We start from the raw sequence: 12,284 nt of genomic DNA on the forward strand, positions 1-12,284 counted from the left end.
TGGGCCAGATTTTGTTTTTGTTTTGGATATTTTAAAAAACCCATGCAGATTTGGTGTTTGGCCCGTTCGTCACAAAACCCAACTGGAATTTATTTCTGAAATGTGATCCAGGTCCAAATTCCAAAACCGGCCCGTTTGCACACTCGAACCCCAAGCACGACCAGCCCTGATTTTAAGGCCAGTGTTGTACAGTACCGTTTATTAGTTCAGAAACAAGGCCCAATAATTACTGCCCACCGACTCACACGCACCGACACACCAACCCACTGCAGATTGAAATTACTGCTTGGCGTGAAGACAACACAGTTGTCAGGCGGCTCTGCAACAATTGGAAAAAAATCACCTGTACCCAATGTCACGGTGAACTCGGCTTGGGAGACGAGATGCATCTGTAAGAGCAAAGGTTCTTTAATCCTAACCATCCGTCGGTATTCGGTAATGCTAAGGGTGACATGTGGCAGGTCCCTGTAATTAAAATTCATGCACGCGACCCACAGAATCACCAACCACTGCTGTCAAAAGTTAATGGACAGTATAACAAATCTGCCGCAAGATTCACAACGGCAACCAACGCACGTTCTCCATGCGTTGGTTGCCGTGAAAGCTGGCGAAGCCAACGAAAATTTTAAATTGATGTGCGGGAATTCCAACATTAGCTGAGCATCGTCCGATTTCTGTCAAGCCTCATCTGACCGTCCGTTTTCAGACTTAGTTTATTTTAGGATGGACTTGCACTCACTGTAAAGGGATGAAATTCCCTTAATCGACTCGTGGATGGACGCCACCTCACCCATCATGCAACTTGTGCCTAACAAACGTATGTCAAAGATTCGCACAGACTTTTGCCATGCACCTACACCACACCGAATCACACCCATTGTGTGAATTGCGAACCGCGTATGGCTAGTGGCATCTTGATTTGTGCATGCTCATCAGACCGTCCATTTCTTTTTGAACAAATGTGGGCCGTCCATACCAGATATGTGAGCCCAACGTGCCCTTTCAGTCGTCGTTGATCTGTTTGTCTGAAGCATTTTCGCTTATCTCCACAAACCAGAGCTGCGATGCATTTTTTCAATGGGCAATTACACCCGTCTTCTCCAGCGTCCTCTGCAGTACGTATGCCCTCAACTTCTTCCACCCCGAGCCGCGCGCTAATGGAGTCCTCATCAATACCTAGTACACTTTCCCTGGAGCTGAGCTGATATGTGAATAGTAATCACCCGTCCATATAATCCTCCTCCACAACGACATGCAGAAGGCCATCTTCATCGACCTTTCTTCAGAGGGGTCTGTGAAATCCTCCGATAGCTACTCCGTTACAACTATTCCGCAGTCACCTCGTAAGCAACGTCGACCCTGTATCATTTCAGCATCTACGGACACGGGCACCCCTTCGAAGACACGGTCTTGGAAGGTTATAATCGCACTCCCTCTCAATTTCTATGCTCCTTTTCGTTCAATTTGTTTAATTTCTATATCATTTACACACACTGTTACCTATATTTGTGCAGGCGTATTGGACAAGGAGTAGCAAGCGATATCGGGACCCAGAGACACCCATCTCCTACAAAAGGCGTAAGGTATGCCTCACACGAGCTATTCAGGTTTTTTTTTTTATTGTTTGGCAGTGAAATGCTGTGTTGGTTAAGATGTAGACATGAACATTTTTTTTTTTTTACGTTGGTATATTTATGCATTGATGGAACCCGCTGAAGGCGAGGACCCATCACTTTGGTCTCCTGAGTTTGAACGTATGTTTGTGCAAATGTTGGTCGAATTGTCCAATACGGGGAGAATAGTGAATGGGTCAGTTAATATGAACCTGTGGTCGCCTATAGCTTCCCAGCTTTCTACAATGACCGGTCGGACCTACACTGCCGTACAGTGTCGGACTAAATTTTCCAGACTTAGGATGAACCACCGTGACTTCTCTGACCTACTCCAGCACAGAACTGGATTTGGTTGGGACCCAGTATCAAACACAGTCCAGGGGACTGAGACCCAGTGGCAGCAGTATCTTAGGGTAAAGTTCGGTAACCCTTGCCTAATATATCAGTTCCCACACTCTAATTTGAGGTCACACAGAAGCGTTCTTATTTTTTATTTTTTCGTCTGTCCTAGATCAAGCCGAAGGCTAGTCGTTTTCGAAGGAAGGGCTGTCCAAACTACGAAATGTTGGGTCTACTCTTCAATGGCTCAACAGCCACTGGGGTCCTCCGCCATTCATCCGCTAGGACACCACCGGGTAGTGACGAAGAGGACGAGTTGAATGAGCAACTCTTGCGGTTTGGAATGCATGTTAGTCAAGCAACCAATGCGGCTGTTGATAACAGTGTGAGTGGGGAGTTTCTTGGTTCTGTGGGTGGTTCGAGTCAGGGGAGTGGCCAACCTCCTGCTCAAAATAGGGGTATAGTCATTGGGGGTAACGGACGTGGTAAGCGTCCAGTTGATAGTTCTGGGCCTAGCACAGAACACAAGAGGAAAGGTAAGGGTAAATCTCATATAGATTCTCTTCGTAGTGATGCATTAAAAGAGTTTACCGAGGTTAGCCGTTTGAAGAAAGAAATCTTGTTACAAGATCAACTGCGAATGAGTAGTGGGGAAGGTAGTGCAGGTGCTAGGGGTAGTGGTGCATCTTTTTCCAATGGCATGAGTAGGGCCATTGGCATGTTGGATGAGATTGCCCCCGACCTAGATGATGATAGGTATTTTAGGGCATTTGAGCTCTTTAGGGATGAGAATGTCCGTAATGGTTTTATTGCACTACCTCCAGAAAGGAAGAAGGCTTGGATTGGGAAGCTGTAACTATGTTGTTGGGCTTGTGGTTTAAGTTTGTATGCATGCTGATTGCATACAAACTTTTTTGTTGGACCGTTTCTAATGCTACTTATGGCATTGTTTGTTTTTTTCAGCATGTTTCTATGGGTTTGTCGGCTTGTTTTATTATGTTATTTTCCAAGAACAATTGGCATGTAATATTAGTGCCACTGGTGCTTTTTTATATTTGCTTATTTCCAGGAACAATTGGCATGTAATATTAGTGCCACTGGCACCTTTATATTTGCTTATTTCCAAGAACAATTGGCATGTAATATTAGTGCCACTGGCACCTTTTTTATATTTGCTTGAACTTCTTGCACTTAACTAATGTGACATGTTTGATTTATCTTCTATACGCTCCTTCTTGTTTACATCCTGTTTTATGTTCAACTTTCTCCATTTGTTATGGTTTGCTAGTATGTCTGGTTGGAAATCCTATGGTTATTGTTAATAATACTTGTATACTCCTATCATCTAGTACATTATATTAATATTAGAATGAACATTGTTGTCTGGTAATGATTATTTTCTCCCTTGCATCTCAATTTGTAGACTTAGTTTATGCCTAAAACAATGTAAGAGTTAAACACAAATTAGGAATAGGTCAAGTTCATAGGAATTATGCCTATTTAACAATATAAGAGCTAAACACAATTTGTAGACTTTGTATGACTAGACGTAACCTTTTCTCATTGGAGAATGGATCATTCTTTGATGGAATTTCCCATTACATCACCACTAGGCTTAAAATGAATCCTTGGTATCACTGGCTTCTTTTCAAGGTGCTAGCTTTAATTTTTTTCCCCACCCAAAATGTGTACAAATACTCATAGAGGATGCTATGATCTTCTTACCTGACATCTAGAGAATGCAAATGTGGGGTGGCTTTAGTTGGTACAGAATCTGGGAAGGTAACATACAATCCATCATGTTATGCACTTGAAGATGTTGAAATAATGATAAACTTATGAATGGTAAACTTGTTATAGACAAGTAGGTAAGCTATCCATATAGAGATGAGAGGCCATGCTATCCGTAGTTTCCTTGTTGGTTTCCCAATGGATTAGTTGTGTGATATCTTTATTGAAGGTTCGAGTACTGTCACTAGGCAATTATGCTGCAGCACTCTTGCTTTAAATCTAGGTTACATGGTTTGGTATTTTCTCACTAATTGGCAATATATAGCTAGTAAATGTACTATATTTAAGTGACCAATTTATTGTAATGATAAGTATAGTGAATTAGAACACATTGATATGTTCCAAGCAAGTCCTGAGAAATCCCACCTGGCTTATATCCTTTTAAATATTTTTACTACTCTTTTCTTTAGTTGAGTTGAGTAAAAGTGCTTGTCAGGGTTTTTCACTGTATGCCACATTATAAATTGAGGGATGTAATCTTCACTCTGTTTGACATTGTTCTGGAAAGTTGGCCTTGTTTAATGTTCAAGGTATGTATGAACTAGGCAGAGAAGTTAGATTGTGTTTCCGTTGGGCTGCATGCAATTATTTTCTTAAATAATTAGTTAAAAAGTTTAAATTTATTCATAATAATACAGATTAAACAGTTTTTAATAGTAGTTCTTTGGATTAAGAACTTATGTTTGACTACTCCAATCTCTTAGATCTTGTGCAATTATTTTTAGCATTTTCCTGCTTATTCACTTGAAGAAACATTTCTCCATCCCAGTGAAAGTTGCATATTAATGAAAGATAACTCCTGTGTTCCTTAGATCTTGTAATTTCTTTTTCAACTCTTGAGCCAAATCTTTTGGATGATAACACGCATCTGCGGGGAAAAATCACCCCTTGGATTGGGGGGGGTGGGTTGTCCCCCAAAATTTTATTTTATTTTTTAAATATTTATAAAAATTAACTTTTGTCCCTCTATATTTTTTTAAAAAAAATTTAGCCCGCAAACTATACATTCTAGTTCGGTCCCTGCGTATGTGTCCAAAATTTAAATTTTGCCATGAATTTCGTTAAGAACTAAGCTATAATGTAATTACGTTGGTTGATTCTTTGTCAATGGGTAGGGGGACACAGCATTTAATTAATTTAGTTATGGGATCCTGTCTAACGTTAGATAAAATAAAATAAAATTATAACCATAAAAATGGGTTAATTAAGATTTGAGCTGTTCAGAACCCTTCAAATCCAACTCTAATATTAATTGAAATCGTTAGGGGCAGCCCTCAAATTTTAGCAGTAGAGCGTTGCACGGCATGTAGGGGTCGTTGCCAAACCTAGGATAGGGGAAGTCCTACTATTTAATGGATATGACCTTTTTTTGGGGTTATATAAGCTGTGACGTGTTATTATGGATTAGGTATAATTGATTCTTACCATTTTTTTTTTCACCTTTAATTTCTTGCTTATTTTGCTTACCTCCTTAGTCCTTAACGATGGAAGAATTAGACTGCTTCATAAATTTGTGAATGAATGCTTAAACCCTAAACCCTAAACAAATTTATCTAATTAACACTTATTGAATATCCAAGTACCAAAATTAATATAAATACGTGGTTTGAAATTAAAAGCTTTTGATTGTGATTGTTTTGAGTTCTACTTTGCAATAGATTTTGTTGTATGCTTCTATTTTAGTAGGTAGACATGTTAAATGACCACACAATGGTTGAAGTTCATAGGAGTAGGCAAAGTATACTTCACCTTGTGTCTAAATTGCCCATTTTACAAGATGGGAAAAAAAATTATCGTCTAAACCCGTAAAGCCCAACACGTGTTAATAGCATGAAATCAATGTTCACCAACCACCCCCCCCCCCCCCCAAAAAAAAAATACTAAACAAATAATTAATTAAGTTATTTGATTAATATTAATATTATAACAATATCAAAAAATTTATTTTGATATTCATTTGTTAGGATTATTTTTTACATAAAAAAATTGTTCAAGACCTAATTCAATTATATTCGCAGTACAAAACCTAATTCAATTTTTTTGGGTTTTTTTACTATATTTAATTGTTGTTATTACCTTAACTCGTGTTAAAATGAGAATAGTTAAGAAATTGTGTAAAATGGGTTAAACCATCTGTACCCAATATTGAATAATCAATACTTACACTGATCATTTGACAAGCATACAACTGTTTTGTCTAAGAATTCGGTTCAAGAAATTTTTTATGTATTAATTTATTCATAATATAATAACTTATTATATATTTTTCAAAAATTAATGTTACAAGTCACATTATGACTTACTACATATTATTATTTAATAATTTAATTTAATTGTGGGTCACTTGATAGATATAACAGTACCGACTAACACAAATCCACGACATACCACCAATCAAAAGGGAACACCGATCGTTTGTTGCATTTTAAAGAACCATACTTGCACTAATAAATTGTTCTATCTCCTTACTGTGCAGAAGGGAAAAACAAAAAAAAACAAAAAAAGAGAGGTAACAACAATATTAAAAATGGCAAAATATTTGGTAATGACCATGTAATTACAATCATTTGTGTTTGACGTTGCCATTTTATACATTTTCCAAACAGGATGAACCCAAATGTCCCAAATTTTGTTTTCTATGGTGCTGTTGACCATGTCATGGATGACGATGACTGGTTTGAGGAGATGTTCTTCAATTTGCTTCACATCGAGGCTTTGTGGGATGAAGAAAACGAAGTGGACAGGATACCCCAGCGCACGTCAGCCCTCACGGGTGCTGCATTCGTGCATGAGGTATTACATGGGCATCCGGGCACTTGCTACGAGCTATTTCGCATGAAAAGAGATACTTTTACCTCCTTAGCAGATGTCCTTAGGGCGAACTACATACAAGATACTCGCACCGTTAGTGTGGAAGAATCGCTAGCCATATTTTGCTTGATAGTTGGGCACCGCCAAGGGATGAGGGTTGCGGCGGACAGGTTCCAACACTCCACCGAGACCATTTCACACCATTTCAAGTGTGTCATGAGGGCTTTATGCAACTTGTGCAAGAGCATTATAAGGCCTAGGAATGTTGACGGTGTGCACCCATACATCCAAGAAAATCCGAAATATTACCCCTGGTTTCAGGTATGAAACAATAGTAATATGTAATTTCAATTATATGGTCGACTTTGGGGCCATACTTTATCATTACACTAATTGACAATTACTGGTATGGTAGAATTGTGTTGGAGCTATTGATGGCACCCATATCAAAGCTTGGGTCCCGGCGCAGAAACAAAATGCCTTCAGGGGGAGAAAGGGAGTCGTGTCTCAAAATGTGGTGTGCGCATGTGACTTCGACATGATGTTCACATTCGTGTATACCGGGTGGGAGGGAACCGCTAATGACTCGAGGGTCTTCTACGATGCTATAACGAGACCTGAAAATGAATTTCCTACAGCGCCTGCAGGTGAGCATTCTTCACTACACGAACCAACTCTATTAACTATGTTTATGTTTTAAACTTTGGTCTCAATCATGACACGTATTGCATGGTAATTTTCAGATCACTACTACTTGGTTGATTCGGGGTTTCCATGCTATATGGGTTATCTTCCGCCCTACCGTGGGGAGAGATATCACCTACAAGATTTCCGTAATGGTGGGGACCCGCAGGGGTTCAAGGAATTGTTCAACTACCGTCACTCCTCACTCCGTATGGTGATTGAACGATGCTTTGGAGTGCTGAAAACACGCTTCCATGTTTTGAACGGCATGCCTAAGTACAAAGTCTGTCGCCAGCCCCTTGTAGTCAATGCATGCTGCACACTACACAACTTCATCCGACAAGCTGACCGGAATGATATGTTCTTTGAACATGCCCCTCCTGTGATTCTTGGCGATGGTGCTGATTACCCCAACCACTATGACTTCTCTGATGCTTCTGCTTTGAACATGGCAAACACTAGGGACCAAATTGCGCAGTTGATGTGGGATAATAGGCTTGGGCCGAATTGACGTGGTGTTGGGTATTGCAATGGAACTATGGTGATATAGTTCATGTTTTGTTACGGTACCTACAGTACCGTTTATTAGTTTATGGTATGTGTTGTGTAATGGGACTATTTCTTTGTATGACTAGACATTATAGCACATTTACTTGTGCTAAACTACTTTTGTGTGTGCCAACATGCTCGCTATGGATGGCGTACGTTATTTTGGTATTTGCTATGTATAATTATGTCTGCTGTGGACGCATATATGACTATGTCATTTTGGTGATTGCTATGTATAATTATCAAAACTTGTGGTCTCATACCTATATCTATGCCATTTTAATAATTGTTCTTGTGTTCCGCAATCTGGTCGTACTCCTTATATTGTACATGTATGTCATTTTGGTTGGCTTTATGAATGTGTTAAATAAATTAGTTATGGAGCTTGAGATGCAATGTCCATGTGGTGCTGGACCGATGAAACTACTCGTTTCTAGGACCGACAGAAACTACATGAGGCGATTTTACAAGTGTCCCCTTTACAAGGTATGCAATGTTTTTGCTTCAACTATTAATATGCGTATATTTATTTTTTTAATACATTGGTATTATATCCATGCTCAATTGGTGTTCTTGCAGAATCATCGAGGTAGTTTCCATTGGGAAGATGAGCTACTACAAACTTTGCCGCCTCCCACGTCCCAGCAAGGGCGAGTAGATTGGGAAGATGAGTTGGAAAATGTATCAACACCGTCGGCTGATGTCTTAGAAGAGGGTGAACATGGTAATAGCGGTGCATTGGGCAACCAGTGGCTCAATACTGCACTACGATGCTGTGTTGGTTCGATCTTGTGTTGTTTATGTTGCCTGGGGGTACTCCTAATATTAGTGCTCTTATTTGCTTGAAGTGCGTTTTGGTGGCATTGCATTAATGGGAACTGGTTGTTGCAAGTCTTTTGCTGTTAAACTTATATGTCGTTTGCTGTTAAATTTGCTGGAAGGATAATTTCTTTATTTTTGGTAAATGCAATGTTTTTAGTAGGATCACGGTAATGCATGGGTTGATATTATATGTAGCTCGGGCGCACCATTGTTTGAAAATCTATTGAAGATGGTTGCCTATTTGTTGTATTATGTGTATATCTATTTCCACAATGTTAGCTCCTTAACGAAAAAAAAGGGGAATGGTGTTTGACCGTTAGTGTAACTTGTAGTGGGAGTCACCATGACCAAGCGCATTGTAAACTTATTTTTACTTAGAAATATTAAACAGAATAATTTACAAAATCATAAAATTTGGATTTGAAAATGAATTACGAAAAAAAAAAAAAAAAAAAAAAGTGCTTGCCAAACAAGGAAGGGACCACCCCTTTGTTTTTATTTGGCTGTTTTTATAATTTAATTTTTAATTGTAATTGAAATGTGTCTCAATATGATTTGATGTAGTTGTGCTACAATTGGTATTTTTTTTTTTTTTTTTTTTTTTTTCATTAAGCTTGCATGTAGATTTGAAAAAAAAATAATAACTATGACATTACGCCAAGCAATATGAGACATAGAGAAGTTTCAGATTCAATACTGAATGTATAAAAAATCAACCAACATATCAAGTTGAACAATATAACAAGGGAGGAATTATTTGTTTATTTAAAATATAAGATTATGAGTTTATACATTTTCCTGCTTTTGCGGATTGTCAAGATCATCTATCAATAAAGCATTGAAGAATGTGATGAGTTGACACCAATTTGGAGAATATCAAAACCTGACGGATGTGGAAGCTTTACCCATTAAAGACTCGAAATGGATGGCAATTTCAATGCCCCCTGCATGAAGATTTTATCTGATTTCTGGCATCAAATGGGACAATTCACAATAAATGAATCAAATCAAATCTCATCTCATATCAGACCAACCTTTTTTAATCCAATATTCCTAACTTTTTTACTCCAAATCTCACTTTTCCCCTCTGTGACCAACTTTTTTACTCCACTTGACGTGGAACAGTAAAACTACTGGAATGGTGATGATAATGCAATCGAAGAAGATGACCACTCATTGGCAAAACAATGGCAAAAGACTGCTATACGGTACTATTTTGGTTCGGTCGTTTGCACATTATGTTGCCTAGAATTCCTCCTACTATTGGTGCCCTTCACTGGTTGAATATATTTTTGTTGGCATTGCATTTTTGTTATGCCAGTTGTCGCTTGTCTTAGGGAAAAAACCTTGTTTGGAAGGATGTAATTTATTTTACGTTGGATGATTTGCTGTTGGTAGGATCACATTTGAATGTTGTAGCTTAAGAGAATGCTTGAATGAAGCTGCATGTTTTTTTTTTTTTTAAAAAAAAAAAAAAAATATGAAGATGCAATGCTTTAACCCAAGGTACAAGCCTTTTTTTTAGAAATGAAGATGCAATGCCTTATCCCCCAGCACACGCCCGGTTGACGAAAAGAAAGGAAATAGAATGAAGCAATCAATTTACATAGGTCTGCATTATGCACTTCACCTACGGACAAAAACAAGAGCATCACCAATTTTTTTTTTTATTATTTGTTACTTTACGTGTAGTGAGAGATTCCCAAAACCCAGGTTGATTATTATGATTATTTTTTAAAATATTTTATGACAACATCTCATGCAAATTATTTGTCATCAATGACAATCATTTGCATTTAAGGCAACCAACAATTTGTGAATACCCAAAAAGTGTGGTTTTCAAACTAGAATTGTACTTTATCTTCAACATGAAAATTTTTACATTTCAGAAATCTGAACCAAAATTTTTTACAAAATCAAAAAATACGAATTACAAAACAAAAACAAAAAAGTGTCCAGCCAAACAAGGTAAGGAATCCAAATTCCATCCCCCCAGTATAAATAGGAGTTTGTTTCATTAATTTTACTTAGCTTGAGTTGACTTACTCCTCATTTGTCGGAAGTGATACGCACGCTCCCGCTCCTGTAAAAATATTAAAAAAAAAATTATAACATGTAGTTTTTCTAGATTTTATAACCTACCCCCTAGTCCTCCTTCTATCCTCTTCTTCTGCTTTTCTTCTTGACGTCTTGCCCTTTATTTTTCTCAAATTTTTTACCCTCTGTTTCTCTCTGTGACCACACTTTCTCTGTGTCTCTCTCAGCTTCTCTCTTTCATGCTCTCTCCTACTCATGCTTTTAGTCTCTTTTTCTCACTTTCTCCTAGTTTTCCTTTCCCCTTTGTCTCGAACTCTCTTTCTCTCTAGAAGTGTTAGGTGCATTGATGTCTAGAAGAGGAAAGAAAGAAATTAGGGAAATCAGAATGAAATGGGATACTCTACCAAAAAAAAAAAAAAAAAAAAAAGAATAGGGGAAAGAGGGAATTTGAAGCAGGGGAAGACCATTCAAGTATTCCAAGACCATGTGTTCACGTGGGTATAAATATTATATTATATTATATTAGTTCCGCATCTCCTCTCACAAAATTTTGACATCACCGCTGCCCCCTCGTGATAGTTATACCGTTATGAGCCCATGGTAATGGCCAATGGATTATATTTTTAAGGGTTGAATATTATTCAAGTAATTGTGGTTTGCATCAAAGTCAAATAATCATTTGGGTTTTTAGAAATATCGCAAATGATACATGTGATAAGTCAATAAACTTACTTGATATACCTATGTTAAGATTCTGTTAAATTTTTTAACAGAATGCCACATCACCCTTACACGTTGGTGCCATGTGACGTGGTACCTGGGTTTTGGATGCCACGTCATATTTTATTTTAAAAAAACAAAAAACAAAAAAAAAAACATATTTTATCTTTTTAAAGAAAATAAAAAAAAAAAACAAAAAACCAAAAAAAAAAAAGAAAAAAAAGAAAAAAAGAAAATATGCTAGGGTGGCCGAACCACCCCATAGGCAGCCGGGGGGTGGCCAAAGCACCGCCAGGCTGGCCCTCTGGGGGTGGCCGAAGCACCCCCATGGCCTAAGGCGGTGGTTCGGCCACCCCCAGGCCAGTATGGGGGTGGTTTGGCCACCCCCAGGCCAAACGGGGTGGCTGGCCACCCAATGTTTTTTTTTTTTGGATTTTTTTTTTTAAATAAAATATGTTTTTTTGGTTTTTTCTTTTTTTTATTTTTTATTTTATTTTTAAATAAAATATGACGTGGCAACCAAAAACTCAGGTACCACACCACGTAGCACTCACGTGTAAGGGTGACGTGATATTCCGTTAAAAAACTTAACAAAATCTTGGCAGAGGTACCAAGTATGTTTATTGGCTTACCACAGGTATCATTTGCAATATTTTTGAAAACTCAAATGGCTATTTAATTTGTACTGAAATAGTATTTAACCCTATTTTTAAGGGGAAACTTCACTAAGAACCTCTAAACTTTCACCCGTTTTAAAATACCCCCCATTAACTTCAAAATCTCTTAATTTGGTCCCCTGAACTTTCAATTGCTCTCAATTTGGACCCTTCCGTTAATTTTAGCCGTTAAAAATTTTAAAAAAGACCAAAATATTCTTGATTTTTGTTTTTTTAAAAATAAAAAAAAGTTTTAGAAGTT

Source organism: Corylus avellana, chromosome 4, assembly GCF_965113065.1.
Source record: "Corylus avellana chromosome 4, dhCorAvel1.hap1.2, whole genome shotgun sequence".
NCBI lineage: Eukaryota > Viridiplantae > Streptophyta > Magnoliopsida > Fagales > Betulaceae > Corylus > Corylus avellana.